This window comes from Lontra canadensis, unplaced genomic scaffold, assembly GCF_010015895.1.
Source record: "Lontra canadensis isolate GAN:19392208 unplaced genomic scaffold, GSC_riverotter_1.0 scaffold1, whole genome shotgun sequence".
Classification (NCBI taxonomy): domain Eukaryota; kingdom Metazoa; phylum Chordata; class Mammalia; order Carnivora; family Mustelidae; genus Lontra; species Lontra canadensis.
Window position 1 is genome coordinate 113519416 of NW_022630995.1, and position 22527 is coordinate 113541942.

Sequence of the window (22527 nt, forward strand, 5' to 3'; positions counted from 1 at the left end):
CTTTCTGTCTTAAATATATAAAATCTTTAAAAATAAATAAATGAATGAATGAGTGAATGAATGAATATATAAATAAAAATATAAATAAAAGTAACAATGTGCTTTCAACTGTATCCTATGAGGTGATATGCGATTTTTTTTTAAGTCTTATTAAATTCCAGTTGGTTAACATTCAGAGTAATGTTAGTTTCAGGTACACAATACAGTGATTTAACACTTCCATACAGTACCTGTGCTCATCACACCGAGTGTACTCCTTAATCCCCATCACCTGTTTTACCCATCTCCCCAACCATCTCCACTCTGGTAACCATCACTTTGTTCTCTATAGTTGAAGAGTCTGTTTCTTTGTTTGCCTCTTTCTACCCCCTTTTTTTTCCCCTTTGCTCATCTGTTTTGTTTCTTTAATTCTGTATATGAATGTACTCATACGGTGTCTCTCTTTCTCTGACATATTTCACTTAGCATAATACCCTCTAGCACCACCATGTCATTGCAAGTGGCAAGATTTCATTCTTTTTTATGGCAAGTAACATTCCAGCGTGTGTTCTGTGTGTGTGTGTGTACCACTTCTTCTTTATGCATTCATTAGTCAATGCACATTTGAGCTGTTTCCATAATCTGGCTATTGTAGATAATGCTGCTATAAACATCCAAGTGCATGTATCCCTCTAAATCAGTATTTTTGTATCCTTTGAGTAAATAGTAGTGCAATTGCTGAGTCATAGGGTATTTTGAACTTTTTGAGGAAACTCCATACTGTTTCCCACAATGGTTGTACCAGTTTGCATTCCCACCAATAGTGCAAGAGGGTTCCCCTTTCTCCACATTCTCAGCAACATCTGTTGCTTCCTGTGTTGTTAATTTTACCCATTATGACAGGTATGAGGTAATACCTCACTACAGGTGTTTTTTTTTTTTTAATAATTTATTTATTTGTCAGAGAGAGGGGGAGAGCAAGGGAGAGCACAAGCAAGGTGAGCAGCAGGCAGAGGGAGAAGCAGCCTCCCACTGAACAAGAAGCCTGCCGTGGGACTTGTTCCCAGGACCCTGGGATCATGACCTGAACTGAAGGCAGACACTTAACTGAGTCCCCGGGGCATTCCATCTCATTGTAGTTTTGATTTGTATTTTCCTGATGATCAGTGATATTGAGCATCTTTTCAAGTTCGATTGGCCACCTGTATATCTTTTTTGGCAAAATGGGGCTGTTCATGTCTTCTGCCCATTTTTTAATTAGATTATTCATTTTGGGGGTGTTGAGTTGGATAAGTTCTTTATACATTTTGGATACTAGCCCTATACTGGATATGTCATTTGCAAATATCTCCTCCCTTCCCACAGGTTGTCTTGTAGTTTTGTTGATTGTATCCTTCACTATGCAGAAGATTTTTAACTTGATGAAGTCCCAATAGTTCATTTTTGTTTTTGTTTCTCTTGCCTCTGGAGATGTATCTAGTAAGAAGTTGCTATGAGTGATGTTAAACAGGTTACTGCCTGTTTTTGTCCTCTAGAATTTTGATGGTTTCCTTTCTCACATTTAACTCTATAACTCATTTTGAATTTATTTTTGTGTCTGGTGTAATAAAGTGGTCCAATTTCATACTTTTGCATGTCACTGTCCAGTTTTCCCAACACCACTTGTTGAAGAGACTCTTTTTCCCCAGTGGATATTCTTTCCTGCTTTGTCAAAGATTAAATGACCTATAGTTGTGGGTTTGTTTCTGGGTTTTCTATTCTGTTCCATTGATCTCTGTGCCTGCCTTTGTGCTAATACCATAATGTTTTGATTACGATAGTTTTGTAATATAATTTGAGGTCCAGAATTGGGATGTCTCCAGTTTTGCTTTCCTTTTTCAAGGTTGCTTTGGCTATTCAGAGTCTTTTGTGGTTGCATACAGTTTTTAGGATTGCTTGTTCTAGCTCTGTGAAAAATGCTGTTGATTTTTTTTTAATTTTTTTATTAACATATAATGTATTATTAGCCCCAGGGTACAGGTCTGTGAATCGCCAGGTTTACACACTTCACAGCACTCACCATAGCATATTGCTGTTGGTATTTTGATAGGGGTTTCATTAAATGTGTAGATTGCTTTGGGTTGTATAGATACTTTAACAATATTTGTTCTTACAATCCATAAGCATGGAATGTTTTTTCTATTTCTTTGTGTCATCTTCAAAACAAATTTAATAAAGTCATGGGATACGAAACCTATGTACAGATACCTGTTACATTTCTATACACCAATAATGATATAAAATTTTGAATTGTCCCATTGCCAGTAATGTTACTTTGATTATTTGATCAGCTTCTTCAAGTAAATACTCTGTTTCTCTTCTAATTTTATGTATTAAGTATTTTAAGGGAAAGTATTAAGTATTTTATGGGAAAATACTTCAAAATTATTTAAATACACCATCCCTCAATAAACCTTCAATTCATCTCTATTTATAGAAATATGGATTCATGGTTTCCTATTTATTCAGTGGGTTATAGTGTATAAATAGCATTTATTTGAGTATCTAGTTTGTTCTATATTTGGCAAATGGTAGTCCTTCCAAGCAATTTCTGTGTCATTTTGACATGCCACCCTTATCCTATGACTATTTCTTTGCTTTTTGTCACAAGTTATTCTGGATGCATCTTGTACTTTCTCTGACCAACCCGTAGAATCAACTCCTTTAATGGGTCCTGATTTCTTTTAGTGAGAAATGGTATTTAGTAGCTAAGATCTGAGTGATGGGTATACCCATTCCTATTCAGCCATTACTGCTCCCAGACATTCTGGGTGGACAGAAGTAGAAAATATATATATGCAGTTATTTTTATGCACACACAGTTTATGTATGTGTGTGTATCTATGAATGTATATATTAAAAATCATGAAGTCACACCTATATCTCTATTTCCAGTACACAGAAATCTGACTCTTATTATCCTTAATATATTTACTTATTTTATCAATCCCCTCTTTGAAATGAATCTGTCTTCACGGCAGCTGTACCCTCCATACGACTCTGGGCTCTAATATCCCACACGGGACTATTGCTTCATTTGGAAACACCCCCCCCTTATCCCTTTAGATTGGATTCTAATAGCCCATGTTATTAAGTACTCAAATGAAGACATTCTCTTAATCTTATTTAAGCTTTTACACCTGCACTGATCCACACCGGCCTGTCCTCCAAGTGCGTATGCCTACCTCACTCTGCCCTGTGTAATGGCTCTAGGCCTGAAATAAAGAGAGAAAGAGGAGGAAAAGGGAGCTCTTTAGGTAACGATGTGAATAAAGGACAACACTTTTACCTGGACCTACAAAGTCCTCCTTACACCAGACAATATCTAACTTCCAATATCATCTTACTCTTTCTTCCCCCTTGGCCTTGAAGCTCTTGTTCCTTGAGCATACCAAGCACAAGCCTGTCTCCCATCTGTGCAGGTATTTCCTTTACCTGGAACATGTATCTCAAGGGTTCTTTTAGCCCTTCCCAGACCCAGCTACACTCCATCAACCGACCTTGACTTAACTGAATTGTTGTACTTTCTACTTCAGTATACCATGTTATTTTGTTATTTTATAGTCTATTCCCTTGAAACTGAATGTCACAGGGATGTGTGTGTGTTTGTGTGTGTGTGTGTGTTTGTGTGTGTGTGTGTGTTATTCAGTGCTGTATTCTCATTACCAGAAGGTTTGGTACAAAATGTATAATTTCTTAATACATTGTTTAAATAAATAGGTGACACATGGTACCTTAGTCCCCGGCTTTGCCTGCCAAAGGGTTTTCATCTTTGACCCATTGCCTTGTGCCTTTGTTTATCCATCTCACTTGCTATTAATTTATAGCAACTAGTTCTTCCTTATTCTGACATTACATCTGTGTCTGTCCAGACCTGCTTGGCTGAACTGGGTTACTGGACTTCAGACTTCAGATTCTAGAACAACCTGTATCATCTATCCTTGGACAACCCAATTTCATTTTCATCCTCACAGAGCTGATGAATTCAGTTACAACGGCAGGCATAGAAGAGTTATTGCTAAATAATTTACATGCATGTTTTCTTTCATTATCTTTCCAATATTCCATTCACTGATTTCAATATTATGTTTGGAAAATTTCCATTTTCTCATTTATGCATACCACTGCAGTATTTATCAGAAACAGATGAACATATGTTGAAAATCTTATAATCTACTTAGATTAAGCACTACTTCATTCTCCTCTCAGATGGTCACTTTGGGCACAGATTAATGCCAAAATGATCAGTTAGCATATACTAGAACCTCATTAGAACTGTGACAAGGAAATGCTTCCTCCGACTTGTCATATCTCTCCTTATACAGGACATCCATTAGTGCAGCTCCTGGCCTCCTTCTGCCCTTTGTTTTTTCTTCCTAAGAGGAAGTGTCCAGTTACGTGAGCCACAAATTAATTTAGGAAAGCTACACCAGTTATACACAGCTTGGTATTATGCTTCTTCTTTTTGGGATCTGTTGATCCCCCCATGGAGGGAAAGTTCTCCCAAAACTTGCCAACAACTATGTAGGTAAGTTTGGTAATTCTAAGAATCAATGTTAAGAAGCCTAGTCCTACTAGTAAATAAAGGTAAGTGATATTCTTGCCCTTTTACATAGTTTCTTGATATATGTCATATTATTTAGATCCCAGAGCTGGGATGCCAGCATTGATAATCTTGTAAAAGATTTTCTTGTTCTAGTAGTATTTTCTCCCATTCTTAGTCAAAAAGGACAAGTTAGGTGATACATTCAGAGTATGAATTGGGTTAAGCTTAGAAAGACTCCTATTACTAAAGGAAACGTAGTCATTTCTTGGGGTGTGCATTTTGTTTGTGTATATCTCATGACTTCACAAACACATTGTTTTAGCAGGATAGTTTGTTAATATATTGGTTCATGTTTTGATCTCCTGTTATAAGGGAACTGAAATAATTAAAGGTATTTAATTTAATTAAAGGTATTTCCTTCCTCAATACAAAAAAGTTGACTGAGTCTTGTTTCAATGAGTATGGAAGCCCCTGCTTCAGAGAGTTATTAATGACTTTTTTAAATTTCTATTAGAATCAAAGACAAAAGTTACTAGGCACTTGCTGGTGAGGGGTAAAAAGCTGATATTGTAAAAGGAGAAGGTGTAAGTAGCTAGTCTTAGAAGGGAGGAAGTAAGTTTTGCTGCTACCAGGAAGAGGATAAGGATGTAGAAATTTCATCAAATGTTATATATCTTATCCCCTCTCCACTTTTAAAATAGGACCATAGTTACAAGGTGTCTTTGAAGGTTAACTAGTATAATCACATATGGCTTGGCATCTAAGAATCCATCCAGTTCACTCAACAGAGCCCAAAAGAAGATGGAGGACTAAATTTCATAGCAGTATAGTGCCCATATCAAATATTATAAACCACGGAGCTGTTGGAACTGGGACTCTCTCTCATCCTTTCAGTATCATAGAATTACTTGAACATTGAAATAATATGTGAGAAGCTTCACAAAAAGAACAAAGATGGAATTTCTTGTTATACTGATTAAAAAAAAAAAAAGGTGTCTGGAAACCATACTATCATAGAACATTAAATAATAGAACATTATTATTATCCCAGTAAGTTTTCTCATGCTTCTTCCATTGCCTCTACCCCCAGGTATCACTACTGTTCAAATTTTTTGTCATAATAAATAAGTTTTACTTATTCTATATTTTAATATAAATGGAATAATACAGCGTGTAATATTTTTAAAGCTTCTTTCATTCAGAATAATGTAATTCATTCATGTTGCTACCTATATCAGCATTTTTATTATTTTTTGTTGCTGAGTGGTATTTCATATGATTATGCCATAATTTATTTTCCATTCTCCTGTTGAATGACATCTAGTTGACTTCCAGTTTCGGACTATTACAAATAAGGCTACTGTAAACATTCTGGTACATACTTATTTGGATACATAAGGATTTTGTTGTTATTTTTGTTTTATATTTTTTAGGGGTAAATATCTATAATAAAGTAATATCTAAAATAAAGCTACAGGTTTGTTTAGTCACCATGGAGATATATGTTTTGTTTTACACAAAACAATTATAACATTTTTCCAAACAGGCTGTGCCATTTTACATTCCCACCAACAACGTATGAGAATTCTGGTTCTGCTTGGTCTATGTCTTGATCCAACCATACATGTTGTCAGTCTTTTTAATTTCAGTCATTGCAGTGAACATTTTAAATACTTTTACATATTACTTAACATTAAATAATAAAGACTAATCAGTTAATGGAAAGGAAAGGAAAATGTCTATTTTACTTGGCATTAACACTAGTGTTTAGGGGACTGCCTGGCATAGTAAATGCACCATTAAGATTTGTAGAGTAAAGCAATTATGTAAAAATTATCAGAAATTTTTTTTTCATGTCTTTTCTTTGCACTAAATTTGCTGACACAAATTGAGTGATATAGTCTTTCTATTTTTAGCCTCTAACTACTTACCAGATTCATTTTTATCACCACATAGCATTGCATTCATTTAAATTCATGTCATTCATTTCCCAGAGTATTATTCATTTTTGCTTGTCAATCAAATGTGCATCTTTCAGTTGTGCTGCAAACTCTCAATAGTACCTTCTCCCCTAAATAACTGAGTCAATACAGTCCTATCTCCCTCCACCCAGCTATGTATTTATTTATGTTCTTAATAGTATGTGTCTATGCTTTTATGCATGTTGCTCCAAAGGTACATTAAATCAAAAAGGACTCAACAATATCCTAAAGTATATCCTAAAGTATAAAGTATCCTAAAGTACAGAGCAAAAGAGAGGTCCTTCTGATGCCCATTATGGAACAGGACAACCTGGGTATATGCTAGAGCCATTGACCCAATGTTTTCTTGCCTCCGCAGTCACTGCACTTGACTGCTGGTTCACATCTCCATAGGTGGCCTATTCCTTAAGCAGAGCAAAAGTCCTTTAGAATTCCTCTTACTTAATCTGCAAAGTTACACTCCTTAGTTTCCAGTCTTTCTGGCCCTTTACACTGTTTTCCCATTAGAATTTCTGTTCCAAAGAAGCAAGGCCACGGCTGTATTTTTGTGCCTGTATTCAAGATATATTGTTGAAAATAAACAAACATCTTTATATTCATTGAGGTCCTAGGAATGAGTTTTGGCCTCATACTGAAGGTTTCCTTTAATCTACAAAAATCCCATCTCTGAAGAGCACTTTTTTTTTTCCTTTCAGCACCTTTTGGATATAAGAGGCTAATTTCATCTTTCAAACATGAAAACCTATTTACTCATTAGAGGTAGGGTGTTTTTAAATATACAGGAAAGATTACTGACACCCCTGCGTGGATGTGGCTATAAATTTATGAGTTTTTTCTTCTCTTCATAGAAAAAACACAAATATATAAAATTAAACCTTCAAGAGACATTCTGTTACAAAGCGATAGCAAATTTCTTCAGTGTTTTCAATGGACCAATCTCTCTTTCATCCATGCTTTCCATATATATTATTCCTTTCCCCCAGAACATTCCCAATTGATCTATCTATTCCTTTAAATTTCAGTTTAAGCATAACTTCTGTAGAGTGTCTTATCTGTATACTTACATTATGCTGGATATCTTTGCTCTATTTTCCCTTCACTCTTTGTATTTCTCATATCATGTTACTTTACTTTATTCTTTATTTAAAGACTATCCCTCTTGCTAGAGTTCACATTGATCTTGGTCTTTGCTCTATTCCTAGTACTTTTCACAGTGCCTGGCTTGAAACTGTGCTCAATAAATGTTTGTTGAATGAATGCATTATTGAATGCCTAATAATCTTTTTAAAATATTGTTGTATTTCCAGATCACAGCAATGACAAAATAGAGGAATAAAGAAAACCTAAGAGTAGTTGGTTGAATGAAAGAAAGAGGAAAAGGTAGAGGGAGAAGGAATAGAAGGAAGGAAGGAAGGAGGGAGGGAAAAAGGATTTTGATACAAGAAAAGCATCATTGAAAATGTGAAATTAGGAGTAAAACTACATTACCCTCTGTACCCTACCATCAGTTTATATGAAATTCATGAGAATTCTTGCCTCTAGCTGTTTTCAACATCACTAGCATAAAATATACTTATTTTTACTGACCACAGGTTAAAGAAGCATGAAATGCCTATAATTAAACACAATATCTTAAGTGTTCCTAGAAATGCTTGAAATGTATCAAATAAAGAAAGGAATATTATTAATAACCAAGACCATGAATTTCTTCCTGAAACAATGTCTGTGTACATTCCATACACAGTAAGTGGCTTAAGTGCTTTTTAATGAGCAAAACTGTCAGCTAAAGATTTTAATTTTACTTTAATACTGAAGGGAAAATTTAATTACCAAATCATCTCAAGTATATTCATAGTACCTCAATAACTTAAGAGTGCTTTCAAATTTCATTAATGGTATGTATTTGACTGCACACTCAATTTCAAAATAAATGGCCTTGTAAATCACAAGTAACTTAGAGATTTTTTTATATACAATAATGAACATTGTTTTGATTTGTCTGTGTGGAAAACTTAATGGATTAAGAATGCTAGATTAAAGAATATAAAGAACCATTATATCCTTATACCAGCTTTTTACTCCTACTTCTCATTTTAAAGATCATACAATGTTTTATTTATAAATAAAAGTTATTTTCAAATAAATATTAATAATGATGTAATTTCAATATTTTCCTTAGTTATGATTTATGTCAAAAATAACACCTCATACTAAACTTTTGTTAAACAATATATTTTTAACAACAATAATGCATGTTATTGGATAGTGCATATTTTTTTAAGCTTTTATTTATTTGAGAGAGAGTGCACAAGCGAGAGAGCACAAGCAGGGAGAACAGCAGCTGGAGAGGGAAAAGCAGACTTTCCACTGAGCAGGGAGCCTGATGTGGGGCTCAATGGAGAGTGCATATTGTTTATGATGTTTGTGTGTTAAAGATGTATTTTATAGAAAGTGCAATGCCTTAATTTCATAGGAGTGTGTTAGTGAATATCTTGCATGAAGTTTTAGGGGATTGAGATGTAATTACCCAGAGTAGATTTTTTATATACCTGTTGAAATTTTTATATTCTGTTTTCATATAAAAAGACAGTTAAAGGGATTGTATCATACATATAAATGTGGGTATTCCTGAAATAGTACATCTAAATGAAATCCTAAGGACTTTTATCACAAAGCAGGCTGAAGTTAAATGCTTTATAGTCTTCTGTGGTATAAATCAATCTCATTCACGATTTAATGCAAGATTGTTGAGGAGTTCAAAAATCAGTTCAGAGGTCTCGGATTGCTTCCCTCAGATAGGAGTATATTCTCCATAGATATGCCCAATTCTTTACTGTATTTATTTACTTTTAAGTACTCCCTTGAGAACAGGGGCCATTCCTAGGCTTTATATTTATTAAGGACAAATGACTAAATTGGCTGACATCATAAATTGGGATAATAATAAACTTTGCTTCGGCAATCACATTATCTCCTATTCAAATCTTTAGCTATTTAATCACAGTTATAAAAAATATATACCTCAGTCAATCATTTGACATCAAGAGGCACTAAACATATAATAATTTATTATAAGATTTTCATAAGGTTTTCTGCCTAGTTTAGATTTATCAAATTCTATTATTCAAATAAATCATTTCCTATAATTAGTAATCCTTTACCACTAATCACTATAAAAGGCTTAGATCTAATGAACTTTTGGTTCAAAGACAGTAATTTTATGATCATAAAATTAATGAAAAGACAGTAATTTTATGCTCATAACATTAAAGAAATAACCAAGTACTAATCCTTGATCAAAATCTGATCAAATCTGCCACTTGATTCAAAGTGTTTATATTTTCATCAGGTGTCTTTTCAGATATCATTTTATCACAAAGGTCTTTATTTTCCTACACAAGTACTTGGTTTTCCACTTATCTTTTTTTATATTTGGCATAGAACATATACACACATATTTTAACATAGCATACGTGTGTATGTATATACGCACATATACACATGAGTATACAGATATATCCTTATCAATGTATGTGTTTTATATACACATAGATGTACTTATATATATGGGTGTGTGTGTGTAGGCCTATTATTTAATTCCACAAAAACATTTATTATTATAGCTCCAACACTTAGAAGCATAGTACTAAGCAATCAGTATGCATTTGCTGAAGAATAAAGATTAGATACAATGAAATTTAAATTATTTTTCAAATGGGCTTTGTTTCAGAAACATGTAGAAAAAAACTTTTCTATTTGACAAAATTGTCCCATTAGATAGAAGTTAGTAATCTGTAGTTATAGCAAAATATAGCAAACATAAAAACAACTATAAATATTGATACTACTCAAGGTACATATTTTTGCTAGTTATTGGCAGAATTGAAAGCTGAAACTGATTTACTTCAAAACTTATCCATATATGTGGTAGAGATTTTACTAATATTGAAATGGTACATGTGAAATGACTATTTTAACACTCAACTCTCAGATAATCACATGCCTTTTTTTTTAACTAACTCATCAAATGTAACAGCATATTATCCTTAAAATATAATTTTCTAACAAATACATATGGCAGTCCCTCTATGGACACAGTAACCAGATAGATTACATCTAACCAAAAACCGTGTGTTCTTCCATGCTAATAGCAAATTCACATTGCTGTATGTATGATTTAGAGGCGGATTTCTCAATGTCACTATTGCTATTTCAAACTAGGTAATTTTCTGTTGTCCAAGGAAGTGTTCAGGGGCACTGTAGGATGTTAAGCAGCATCCTTGATTATCTACCCACACCCATAGCACCCCTCTCTTAATTTTAACAAAAGCCTCCAGATATTGCCAAATGTCCCTGGGGTAGCAAAATTGTTTCAGTTTGAGAGCCACTGATTACTAAAAATAATTTCTCATACAATGTCTGAATCAAGGATCTTTAAGCTGCAACTAATCTAATCTAAGCTGCAACTAAGATTATGCAGAAAGGTCTGTGAATTTGTCCCACATTCTCATGTATCTTTATGGAGTTATAATTGAAGATATTGCCTACTGTAACTCAGTGTCCTAATACCAGGGACCTAAATCATTATTCTTGACCCACATTCTTTCCAAGAAAATCTTTATCTTCATGGATAAATGAAAACCTGTGGAATACAACACACATACACAGACACATAAAATGAGAGAGAGAGAGAGAGAGAGAGAAACCTTGCATTATCTCCCTATTTTCTTTGACTCTCATTTTGATGTTTATTGTTTATGTCCTGTGGATATCTAATACCTCAGGTACTTTATAGCTTACATAGGGAGAGGGTAAAACCAAGGAATTATACTTCAAACATAGACTCACTTCCTTTTAATTACGGGATCCATGGTGAGTGATTATATTTTTTTTTTTTGAAGTTCAACACCAAATTTCAAGGCACATTGCCCTTTGTACACATTATGCCTTTGAAATCTTCTTCAACAAAAAGAGAAAATGCTGTCCTGCCTCTATAGAAAATAGAGAGATGTCCTTGACATTGTGGCAAAACATACTGGTTGTTTCCCATCATCCATACTCCCCTGAGTTATGGAATCTGCAGTTTTTCATAGAAGCTTATAACCACACAGAGTAAAGGCAATATTTTCTAGCTTCCATTGCAGCCAGGTGTGACCATGATTCTAAGATCTGGATGAAAAGAGGAGAGTGGAAATATATGGTTCAACTTCCATTTTGCATGAGTGTAATATACAGTCACCTTAGACCATGAAAAGGAAGGCAATCCCTTTGCCTGACAGAGTGAGATAAAACAAACATGGAGCCTGGAAATCTGTAGGCAGACTCTCCTTACCATTTGAGCTTCGCCCCCCCTTTTTAGACAATATTTTGGACTCCTGTTACAACAGCCAACTAATATCCTCACTAATACGAGCAATGCACCAATAGAGATTAATGTTTACATTAGACACATTTCTATTGATTGCATTTATAATAGACAAAAAGTGCTAAAAAGAAGATTAGTACATAATTGGAACTCTGTCCTGAAGAACCAAAAGAACTGAAGTGGGCAATTTGAAACCTAAGTTAAGAAGAGCAATTTTGTCAATTTTAGCATGGTGTTATACGTCATTAATAACCATGAAGATAAAGAAGTACTAGGGATACAATGTACAACATGATGACTATAGTTAACGCTGCTGCATGACATAAATGAAAGTTTTAAGAGACTTTGCATCACAAGGAAAAAATTGTGAATTCAAGATTTGATGAATTGTAATATCCTATTGTTAATAATATCATACCTGCTGTTTTATTATTTTTGTATATGAGTTATTATGATCTAATGACCATAGTGCAATTTCACTATCCTAGAGAAAGTACTTCATCTAATGAGGTCACTTTAGCAGTAAATGCTAAAATCTCTGTATCAGAGCACTTTTGACCATATTCAAGAATACTCCCTCCCCTATATACATATGCCACCAACCAATACACTAAGAACATATGAAATCACAGGTAATCAAATCTATAAACCCATAATATCACCAACCTGGAGTTTACAACAATAGTTCAACTAACAGGAAAGTTGACATAATTTCATGCAGTGAAAAAGTCTGTATGATACTGCAAGATGTGACTCCCTGGTATAATCCATGAATTTAAATGTGAGATTACAGCCTATATAAACCTTCACATTGATAATGACGGCTTGTATTTCCATGTGCAACAGAAACTTCATTAACTCATCTCTCTCACTGACATCTGAAAGAGTTGTATATTTTGTGACTGGGCCTTGTATTTGTATCCTATATACTTCAGCAATGGGAACAGGAATTCATTTATTCATAGAAGCTGAGCTTCTAAGTCATTTCTACATATAAAGTGGAAGATCCATTCTCACTGTGCCTTAATCAAGATGCAGGCTTCAGCCAACCAGTTCCGGAACTACTAAACAGTGATTTGGTTAGCAACTCCCTGAAAAAATATGTAAGTCTGATCCTTACAATACGTAGCTTATCCAAAATGAAATAGTTATTTGGGGAGCACCATCATTTATAAGGATGTTGGAAAGTAGCTACATCATCAGAGTACTGTAAATATTCACTGAGACTGGTACACAACGGTGTATAAGACAATATCAGGTGTATAGTAAACTTTTAAAAAATGGTGCTGGTAAACTGTTCTTGTTAACACTTTTCCACTCCATTTAGCCAACCAAATACTTTTTAATATCCTAAAGTTGTTTATTTTAAATAGATCTTATAAAAATCAGAATAGTAGTTGGTTAACAACTCATATAACTTCCTAAAGTTTACTATATATTACCTTTATAAGATTAACTGTGTACTAGTCTATTAACCAAATTAAATTTAATCAGATATATTTTATGAGTAAAATTAATGTACATATGTAAATATAATATGAACCTGTCATGAAAGTGAATTTATAATTTCTTACCTAGACTACTTTTTATATTGCCATTTGACTTTGTGAAATGCTTATTCAATGCCTGTGTTCCAAACTTATAAAAATCATCCACCCTGAGGCACCTGGATGGCTCAGTGGGTTAAGCCTCTTCCTTCAGCTCAGGTCATGGTCTCAGGGTCCTGGGATTGAGCCCTACATCAGAGTCTCTGCTTTAGCAGGGAGCCTGCTTCCTGCTCTTTCTCTGCCTGCCTCTCTGCCTACTTGTGATCTCTCTCTGTGTCAAATAAGTAAAATCTTTTAAAAAAATCATAAACCCTACTTGTTTCATGTCAAGCTAGTAAAATTGATAGATTATATACTAATTATAAAATAAAAAAATCTTAACTTTTTTATAATTGGTTATCTCTTAAGCATTCGAGTACAGAGTTATGAGCAACAATTTTTAAATATAACTGTAGCTTTTAATTAACTCACAAGAATGCTGAAGAATCCAAGGGTATGGTCCTCCCTTCAAGTCTGTTCTCATTTATTCCTGCCACTTAGTTTGGGAGCACTTAAAAGGTAGACATGGCTTTGGATAGAAAGGGGAATGCTTCTGCATTGTGCTTAACTTGAAGACATACCAAAAATCACACTTCTTTTTTTTTCCCTTGTCCCATCCGTATTACTGAACAGTATATTTACTAACAAGCATTGTAGTACTTGATTATTTTTTTTTATCATTTATAAGCAACTCACTCCAACTGCAATGTTTATGGTTTCACTCCATTTTTATGGACATTTCTGAAGTGTATTTTATTAAATTGACCAAAGATACCTCATGAAGATTATCTTTCAAAAAATATCTTATAAAAATACTTAATTTGAATAGTCAGGGATATAGAACTTCCTTAAATACAAAATAATTTGAAAACATATTTTCTTCTGCAAATTTAAGATTAACAAAAAAGACATAGTCTTTTTAGACATAAAGAATGACAGTAGATATTAAATAAAACAACAAGGATAATAATCATACATATTGTCCAAACATTTTGAAAATACCACTGAGGAGGAAAAATATGCATGGGCCCAATTAAGTAAGTAACTCTGCCTGTAGGATTATTGCTGTGATGTTCACTGGAACATACGGTCCTCATTTACTATTATTGAATCATTTTAAAGTGACTTAATGCAAAACAGTTTCTTAATATTTCATAAATTAAGAAGACAATTCAATGGCTCAGATATGTTTTTATTACATCAGGAAATAAATGTCCTTTTGCTTAAACTCCAGTTAAATTTCTTTTAAACTGAAAATCTTAGTGATACATCATTTTAAGTAGATTCACTTAAAATTTGGCCTCAACTATCTTGATGAGAACTTCCTATACTTAAATTCCTTTTCACCGCCCCCTTCCAAAAATTGTTTTGAAAGAAATTGATACTCCTATTAATCCCATATTTATCCCATGATTTCTGATGTTCCCACCACAATGTTTCATTTCTGTGGCTCTTCCATATCTATGTTTCCATATGGGATGACAAAGATTTTACTCCTTCTATTAATACTTTCCTAAGGTTCTAACAAACAGTCTCCTCCTCCATTTTCATTAAAACACAAGAATTTGGAAATACCGTTTTTCAAAGGGCATCCTCATTAAAAAACAACAACAACAAACCTTCCAGTTGAGTTAATCATTTTTCTTTATGCTTTGCAATACTGTTGAAATAACTATTTTAATCTCTCATTTGTACAAACATTAACACTATAAATTCTCCCTCATATTGAAACAGCAAAATGCTATTTTAAACTCTCTGAAACACTCACTCTGTAGGTGGCACTGGGTTATGTCACATTGTTGCATCTATATGGAAATCTATCTTTAAAATTACAATCCTGGTGTAGCATCTCTAACGAAAAATCCCAGAAGCCCTTTTTCCTTTCTTTGTCTCTTCCTTAAAAGGGAAACTAACAGAAAGTTATATCATGTGTTAAAAAAAAAGTATGTTAAATTATTAGTTATTTGGAATTTAAGCAACTGTGAGATGTAACAATTAATCTCAAGTAGTAGCTTTAAAGTAACAGCTGTACTGATTAAAAAACAGTAAAATATTAACATGGGTTTACCTTGAGCTACAAAGATTCCTAGCTCTTAACATCCATTCTTAGAGTTATTCATTCATTCACTTGGTATAATTTTATTATCCATTTTTGTGGGCATAGTACTAGGGAAAATAATGGTGACCAAAAAGATGTAGTATTTCTACTTATGAATTTTATAAGCTAGGGGATAAAACATGTAGTAGTAATACATATAGTAGTGATTATTATGAAAAACAAGCAGACAAACAAACATGACGATCTCAAGATTCAGGTATTCTATGGACACATAGTCAGACCTAGCCCCATCCAGGGGGTTAGAGTAGCACTGTCCAATGGAAATGAATGGAAATGTAATGTAAGGTACATGTATAATTTTAAATTTTCTAGTAACCACATTAAAGAAGTATAATACAAATGCACACTAGGATTAAGCAGCAATACCTTATATAATGCAACAGCTAAAATGAAACACAGTCTTCTCCAAACAATAAAATCATGTTGAACAGAAAAGTATACTGTACTACTTCCATTTTATAATTTGAATATTTTAAAAAAATAAGTTAAATTACGTAAGAAATTCAGTTCCCCAGGCATACTAGCCACATTTTAAGTGCCCAGTAACTATGTGTTGCCAGGAACCACTACAAAGAGAGAGTTTAGGATAGTCTTTTTTTTTTTTCTTTAAGATCTTATCAATTTGAGAGAGAGAGGGTGAGCAAACACACACAAGTCGGAGAGCGGCATGCAGGGAGAGGGTAAGGGAGAGGGTAAGGGAGAAGGTAAGGAAGAAGCAGATTCCCCACTGAGCACACAGCCCAGTGGAGGGCTTGATCCCAGGATCCTGGGATCATGACCTGAGACAAAGGCAGATGCTTAACCAACTGAGCCACCCAGGCACCCCCAGGATAGTCTTTTAATTGACTCTGTCAACCCCCTTTCAGAACGTCTTCCTGTAAAACAGAGGCTGGAGAGCTTACAACTCTATTTCCAAGTCTCCCCAGAAGCTAGGATGGGCCCTGCTGATCAAAATGTATTCACATAAGGCTTAGACTCAGAAATGAATTATGTGAGGAGAAAGCAAGGGCAAATGGCAGATGTTTTGCTGACACAGATCATGGTAGGGGTTGCATGGTTCTGGGGCCAGGAGCTTAGGTGGCAGCTTCCTGATAATGAAGCTTCTTGATCTTGACAGAGGACACAGATACCTTAGCAGTATAGTTCTCTGGTTTGTTTTCGGGCGTTGTTCTTAAAAGATCCACCTAGCGTCTGCTATTTCATCCAATTCCACATTTTCAAGAGTTAGCGTTATTCTAATAAATCCATTTGTGTGGGAAATTGTTAGAGGAGATTTTTCTGAAGTAGGATCCTTGATCAACATGGGGACTAAGGAAGATCTCTCAGAGAACAGACTTCAAAGCCTGTATTCTGAAGGATAACAGTTCATTCTGCAGAATAATAAGAGGAAGTGGATTTTGGACAATAGGAAATATTTAGAAATGCTGCTGAATAAGAGGGAATGCTAATTAGAGGAAATCAGAGGAGGGGAATATCACTAGAATAATATGGGGAAATGTGAGATTGCCTTAAAACAGATGGCTCAATGCACTGAAAGCCACTTCACAAAATGGGCAATTCGGTGAAAGCAACAATCCACCAAATGATCAATTCATCAAATTTATATATTACCAATTTGTAAAGCTTACAGTGATGCTTAGAGGAATTAGCAGAGTTGGACGGATGGGCTGTCATCACCCTTCACTTTTCTCCTTGTGCCTGACTTCCCTTTCTGTATCTTTCCAACATCCCACCTTTAGCCATTCAGACTCATTCTGTCACCAGCAGCCAAGGCTTTGCTGTTTCTTTAAATGGCAGACGCTGTCCTCTCTCTTCTCTAATTTCCTCTAAACAGCAGGAATCTGAGGCCAACCCAATCTAAAGTATTCTTTAAATGCTAAGGTTTGGAAAATAAATGCTAAGATTTGATATCTATTCATTAATAAAGAATATTTATGATCACATTCAAGAAGGCTTTTAAAACCAAGAATATATTCATAAAAAGAAGAGTTTTTAAAGAAATCTAATCTCTGACCTTAGCTTTTTACAGCTGAACACTTCCCACCACCCCCCCAATTTTCCATGTTGAATACATCATTGACTATAATCCAGGAAGAATATTTCTAAGCTTTGGGTCAATTAACAAATTTAGTCTATTCAGAACATTCGTAAATTCATCCTGCAGCTGCATTAGACTTAATAGGCCAGAAACGAGAGAAAAGAGAAATGCCAAGTCTTTGGAGGTCTGTTTAAAGAATCAGGGCTCTGCCTTAAGAGCAAGGAGAAGTCATTGCATAGTGGTGAGAGAAAGAGTGTGAAACACTGCAAAGTGGAAGAGTTTGAAGACTCTGGGTACCTATGCTCCTGGTCATCCACGTGGATACATCTGAGAGACTGGAAAAGAGACATTTTGAATATGTTTTTCTTAAGTATGAAAATTAAAATTATTGTAATTTTTGTAAATAAGGAGTAACAACTAAAATGTATGCATTACAAAACACGTAGTTAAGTCACAGGAGGTGTAAGAATTTTGGGCACCTTCCGATTTCAGAGTATGCTTCCCATGAAATCAGTTTCTCCCATCTGCTACTCATAGATTATACTAATATTCTCAAGCAGACCACAAGAAAGATTCTGTAATGTCACTCATAACACTGTCCCCAAAAACTTCCCATGAAGTTAGTAAAGGTTGTTTACCTCCTACTTTTAGCAGATCTCAAAATTAGCATTGTGTCTGCTAAGACACCAGTACTTTATGCATTTGATTTTGCACAAGGTAGAGTTTGAGCAATAACCCAGGAGAGATCTAGAATGCTTAAAAACATTTTAGTATCTGCCATATTGGTTCTGACAGAGCACATCCAGTAAAACTCACCTGGTCACACACTTAAAAAAAAATTCTATCAGGATTCAGTTGAAACATTCGCATCAGGGCCCAGTGTTAATAGCTCCCTTAGCACAAATAATCTACATCTATTAGGAAAAATTATTATAACTACTGACCATTTACTGACACTCAAAACCACGTACTTCAACACTCAACAATTTATTTAAAAATGTTTCAAGCTTTAGGAAAATAAAGAAAAATAGCAGCTTCAGTATCACTTTTTTTCTTGAATGATACTTAAATGTAAGTTTTCAGATAAATAAATCACTTTTTGTAGATAGAGCCTGTGAGCTGTTTGGTTTTTTTCCAAAGCAACGAAACACTTATTAGAAATTTTCCTGGATGGGGGGGTGGTGCTGATTTTCCTGTAAAAACTCCAGTGATTTCCCCAAATACAAGTAAGCCAGGTCTTTACACAGGGTATAGATTGCAAATTTGACCTTATTCTGACAAATATGAAACTTCGTTAGGTGCATCATAAACTAATTAAATAAAATTCCACTTCATTTGCAGATACCTATTATCTGTGTGGGTGTGTATTTTCCACTATATACCTTTGCTATAATGAACAAAGGAAACTTAGAATGCTGATTAAAAATACTCTTTTTTCACATTTATGTGATGTGATTTGCTGGCTAAGGATGCTTATGACAATCAATAAAATTTTTCTCAATTTTTGAGACCCATCCTAAATGTCATCACTTTTATACAGGGATTTTTATGACTGTTACTATTGCCGTAGATTTGATCTTCTTCTATTCTAAATCCTAACAGCATTTTATTTTTATTTTTCATAGGCATTTACTAAATTCTTCTTCATATTGCAGCTATACTTTGGCTTGATTTATCCCTCATTTTTATAAGCAGTTGTCATCTACACTACATTACCAGCACCTTTCCCATTGTTCATTTTAATATATATTGTTTAAACAGACTTAGATTCAGCGCTCATTTAAATCAGAATAGGAAACATAGTGTTTGGGTTCTTGTGGAGTCAGTCAAGACTGACTCTAAAACATAGTTGTAAAGCCTCTCTTACCAAAATCATAATAACCATAAGGGACATCAGGTCAGGATGTCCTAAAAAAAAAATAAATAAAACCAAGAAGATGATTTTGGAGTATAAGAGAAAATATAAAAGTAGGGGGGAATTGTTTCCCATATAGGGGTCCTGATATCTTAGAGGTGACATTGAGTTCAAAACAGGGAGTTAGATAGAACATACCAGCAAGCTTTGGGGACAATGGTAATTAGTCATATCATATTTTTATAGCTTTCCCGGTGCTCTTGCTTACAGTATCTTTTTGAACTTTTACAATAATTCTGCTACCTTGCCCCTATTATTGTAAATAAATTGAAGCGTGGGAGATTAAATGATTTATCTGAGGTTGAAACTGAGTCCAGAGCTAGAAGTGGTCCAAGATTCTTTCCATAGGGGAGAGAGGAACTTTTTTTTTTTTTTTTTTGGATGGTTTTCCCTTATCAGTCTTTATATTAACAATACTAAGAGCAGATATGAAGTTGATTTTAACTTCCTATGAATAAGTGCTATAGAACACGAGTCCTACTTCCATTATTTTGAGGAAAATTGTTATCATGGAAGTGGAGATGTCTGCATAGATTAAAACTTTTTGCAGAGACAAGACATACAGGGAAAAGGAGTATATGCTTCTCTGAACAGAAATTTATTTATATTCAAATAAACAAATGATATTGAGATAAAAGGCTGTGTCTAGGTGTTATAGGAAAGATAAGACACAGCATAGTTAAGAAAAAATATGTAAATATTGATGATAAATATATGAGAATATAGGAAAAGAAAATATGAGTTCTAAATGTCTAATTTTAGGAAGTCTTCTAGAAAAAATAGAAAGTCAGCTCAGCTTTTAAAGATGTGTAAGGCTCTGAAAGGTTGATATGAGGGAAATGACATTTCAGTCAAAAAGAAACAGCTTAATCAAAAGATGTGGGCTAGCACATCCATTTTTAGGAGAATACGTTTTATCAGGATAGCAGGGACAACTGTCCATACTGGATATTATCAGAAAGATTAAAGTTAAAAATTTAAGAACAAATAATTTAGATGTTATTTGTAAAAACTAAATTTTTGTGACTAGGAAAGAAACATCATCACAGCTGTATTTTAAGAAGATAATCCTGCCAAAAATGTGGGAATGGATTCAAGAAAGACAGAATTGAAGACAACAGAAGGCAATTAAAATATGAAAGCCAAACCAAGGTTCTGCCAGGGGGATGGGCAAAAACTAAGTGATATAAGAGATTTTAGGGTTAGAAACAAGTTTTGTTGCTAACAAGAAATAGGGACAAAAGGAAAGGGGAAAAGGAGCATTTGACAAATCTCAGTAACTGCGAACACGCTATTAACTATAAAACAGAGAATCTCCTGGGTGGGGCAGGTTTGGTGGGAACGTCACATTTGGTACATACTGAGTCTGAGGTATATGCGTGGTAGACAGTCATTCACAAACATTTTGATATCTGGGCATGATATTGGGCATGGCATTTAATAAAATAAAAAAATTAAAAATAGAAGTATGGCTTATGATTTGAAGTGGGGGATCTCAAAGAGACATTGTGGTTATGGAGGAAGAAAAACTTCTCCCAGGGAAAAATGTAGGAATATGGTGAGAAAACAGTCAAATCAGGGAGCACAACAACATTTCAACAACAACATTTCAAATGCAAATTCATGGAAAGCAGACAAGGTATAATACTGGAAGGCCAGAGTCAAGGGTAGGAAAAGAATCAGGAGAGGAAGACAATGTTTCATGGGAAGGCAAGATCAATGTTATCCTACAGTACAGTAAATCTTGGCAGGATTAGGAGTGCAGCTTTTTTATTTGGCAATAGTTGGGTCTCTTTGCCATAGAAGAGATCACCCTCCGTGGAGATGAAACCCAGTTGGCAGTGAGTCAAAGGCCGAACAGAAGGAAAGGAGATGAAGTAGCAAAAATAGGTTACTCTTATTTCAGTCAGGGTTCTTGGTTGTAAGCTCTAGAGACCAACTCTGGCTGAGTGAAACAGACAGTGAATTTATTTAAAGCATATTAGGTAGCTATCAGAATTGAAAGAAGGACTGGATAACCAAGTTCAAAGCCATGCACACTGTAGTCAGGATCCAACAAGAACACACACTGCCATCACATCACACGTTACTACCAGATAGTAAAGTTTGCACTTTCAAGCCAAAGCATCTCTGGACAAATGATGGTACCATTAATACCACTATAACTATGGCCCTAGGGCCTCAGTCTCCCTGAAACTGTAGAAAACAGCCTTGAATATGACTAGCTGTGACTGTGTCTTTGGAATACAATTATTAGTTTAATGGAACCTGGGTCACATGTCCCACTCTACTAGTAATGGGGGAAGGGATATCTGGCATTTTCAGCTTCTCTCGTGAGAGAGGCTCTCTTACCAAGATTCATAAAATAAGGAAATTCTACAAAATTAGTAAGTAGTTTCAAGGGCTGGGCAGTCACAGGAATACACACATTCAATATGTATCCAAGAAATTTGGCATGAGAGTAAAGAAAGCTTGAGGTAGAAATTAGTGGTTTCTTTAGAACAGAGGGGTTTTAAACATGAGAAAAGTTGATGGAAAGAGAGAAACTGAATAGACAATAGAAATAGATATTTAATAACAGGCCTGTTTGGGAGGCAGAAAACGATGTTACACAGAGCAGAGGTAAGGGAGTCAGTTTTGAAAACGCAAAGGAAAGCTGGAGAAAGGCAATTAACTTCTGTAGAGCTTTCTAAAAGCCAGATACAGTGCTTGGAATTTACCTGGATTTTTACCTTTAATCATCAAGCAATACCTAAGTACTAGATATTAAACACCCTCCTGGTAGTAATATCAACAGTGTATATTATAAAGCATCAATGGTATCAATTGTGTTTCTGACGTCATTCTAATTAAGTCATTTAATTCTCGTAACAACCAGGAAAGCACTGTTACTGACATCTTTAAGAGGAGGGAGTATCCATGGAGTTAGTATTCAAACTAAGCTTTACCTGATTCTAA